A 3,050-nucleotide genomic window follows, 5' to 3' on the forward strand; every position below is an offset into this window, starting at 1 on the left:
ATATATGTATATATATATATATATGATGATATATTGGTATGTATGTGTGTATGTAGATAAGCACAAATATCTAATCAGGCACACACATACACTCACAGACATATGCAGAAGCATGAACACTGGAGCTATAAACTTAATAAATATATATATGTATATATATTATCATTTGTCAGTGGAAGCTTTTACAAATTTATTCTTTCCTATGTATAACAAATGTTACATAAATGAATAAATAAATGAAATTGGTATATATATATATATTCACATGCGTTTTGTTGAGTATTTTTTGTTTTTGTATATTATATGTATTTTTTTCTATTTTTTATGTATAAATACAATTCCTCTGTTCCATTTGATTTTGCAACTAAGAAACCAAGAACACGACTGCTCTGTTACAACTTGTTCCTGATAACCATCAACAATAAATCTTATGGGAGTTTGAACTGCTATTACTAACAACCATTTCCCTTGAATGATTGAAAATAATGATAGAGACAAGTGGGAACAACGATAAAAAGCTGCCCTTATCAACTAAATTAATCTTGATTAGGTCGCTTCCTTTCTACGTTGTACTCTTGACCTGTCTTAACTAACGGGAACCAAACTTAAGAACAGCAACTTCATTGATGCCTTTCAGGTTGCTTTTGGTTAACCTTTCACTGTAATGCAATGTAGTAACTATATATCAATGTAGTAACACAAAATAAGAAAAAACTCAATACTATAAATTGAGTAAATTCTATGCCTTGTCACAGTACATGGATAGATTGCCAAAGTGTCATTTATTTCAAAGTTTCTACACATTATATATGTATATATGTGTGCCTCGCACATGTGTGTCCACCTTGTATTTGGAAAGTACAAAATGAACATCCACAAAACCACATATTATTTGCCATTTCATAGGGTTGTTATTTTGAGAAGTAGTAACTAAATCTCCCTCAAACCACCAGGCCCTTGTTTGTCAAGAAAGTACATGGAGTAGTATTTAACAAACAAAAGCTCAAAACCTAAAGTTGGGAAAATGGGGTTTGTATGAGTTGAGGAAAAATTCTAATATATACATGTGTGATGTCAAATTATTTTTCTTTAATTTCTCTCTTTAAATAGAGAATGAGAAACTTATTTTGCTTAAAAGAGTTCCAACACTGTCTGTTTTTTATGTTTTATTTATATTCCTGCAGAACTAATGTGGGGTATAGAATATGGAATATACAATATATAATATGATATACAATATACAATATAAAATAAAATAAAATAAAAATGGATGGCACCATGAAAGAAAGTATTGAATGTAGATGAAATATTGAGTGTTCAATATAAAGGATCAAATATATAAATATAAATATATATATATAAAGGCGACTCGAGTTTCAGGGCTATTTCCCTTCGTCATGGCCGGTATGACATATATATATATATATATATATATATATATATATATCGAGAGAGAGAGAGAGAGAGAGAGAGAGAGATGATGGTGGCAGCTGTTCAGTTAATTTAGATAAACAGCTCTTTGCACACTCCTTAAGTGAACTATCAAATCAAAAATATAGGAGACAAAGCAGTGTACTTTCCTAATCCCAATTGCTTTGCCGGTGACTTCAGGTTTACATTGAAAAGATTGAGATAATTCTCATTTTTAATTGTTCCCTCAATTCAGATTAATTTTCCTGTGCCTTTAGCAGAAAGACTGCTCCTCAGCATTATACTGCCTCCACCATGTTTGATGGTAAGGATGGTATTCTTTGGATTGTAGGCTTCTCTTTTCTTCCAATGATAGTCCCATTGTGAGCAAATCATTTGAGTTTTATTTCAGCAGATCACAGAAAAGAGTGCCAAAAACATTCAGGCTTCTTCAGAAAGTCTATTGTAAACTTCAAATGAGCAGTCAAGTGCTCTTCTACAACAATTGCATCTTCTGGGGACAACAGGCCTTCAAGCCACCTGTATTGAAAGTTTGAGCTATCATTGACCTAGAAGCATGAACTCTGTTAGCTATCAAATTGACTTTCATTTTTGTAACAGTTATCTTAGGATCTTTGTTAACCATTTTAATTAACATCTGCTCATCTTGTTCTGAAAAGAGCTTCTTGGTGGAGGTAGTTTGTTCTTTAGTCAACTGGTATCTCAATGTTCCATGGTTATGTTGCAAACAATTGATCTAGCCATATCGAAATTCTTAGATATTGTCTTATACCAATCTCCTGCAGCATGAGCATCAACAATACACCAGATGTCCTCCTTTGGCAAAATTTGTGCTTTAGGTGCAGGAGTGCCTGTGTGGTAAGTAGCTTGCTTACCAACCACATGGTTCCGGGTTCAGTCCCACTGCGTGGCACCTTGGGCAAGTATCTTCTACTATAGTCTCAGGCCGGCTAAAGCCTTGTGAATGGATTTGGTAGATGGAAACTGAAAGAACCCCATCGTATATATGTGTGTTTGTGTTTGTCACCCCCTCCCTCCACAAGATCGCTTGACAACCGAAGCTGGTGTATTTACATCCCTGTAACTTAGCGGTTCGGCAAAAGAGACCGATAGAATAAGTACTAGGCTTACAAAGAATGAGTCCTGGGATGATTTCCTCGACTAAGGGCAGTGCTCCGACATGGCCACAGTCAAATGAGTGAAACAAGTAAAAGACTATAGTTAACATTATTGTGGCATAAAGAGTATTGTTGTTGACATCCAATTTTAGTGAGAAATTCAATAAAACCCATTTTTGATAAGGGGTGTGTATGTATGTATATATGTGTGTGTGTGTGTGTGTGTGTGTATATATTTCCAATTGGCAGAGTTTCTACAGCTGGATGCATTAGGAAGGGCATCCAGCTGTAGAAACTCTGCCAATTGGAAACATGCTGTGCGTGAGAAGACCCGGCAAGCCAAGTGAGACCTAAATCTAAGGCCTCAGCCAGTCCACTTATGCGTACCTTCCTTCATTGGACACTAAACTCTACTTGCGAAGACCTGTTGAGGCAAGTGAAATCGAAATCGAGTTAAATTCGACGACTGGCACCCATGCCAACGTTGTTTCCTTCATTGGA

Source organism: Octopus bimaculoides, chromosome 16, assembly GCF_001194135.2.
Source record: "Octopus bimaculoides isolate UCB-OBI-ISO-001 chromosome 16, ASM119413v2, whole genome shotgun sequence".
Taxonomy (NCBI): domain Eukaryota; kingdom Metazoa; phylum Mollusca; class Cephalopoda; order Octopoda; family Octopodidae; genus Octopus; species Octopus bimaculoides.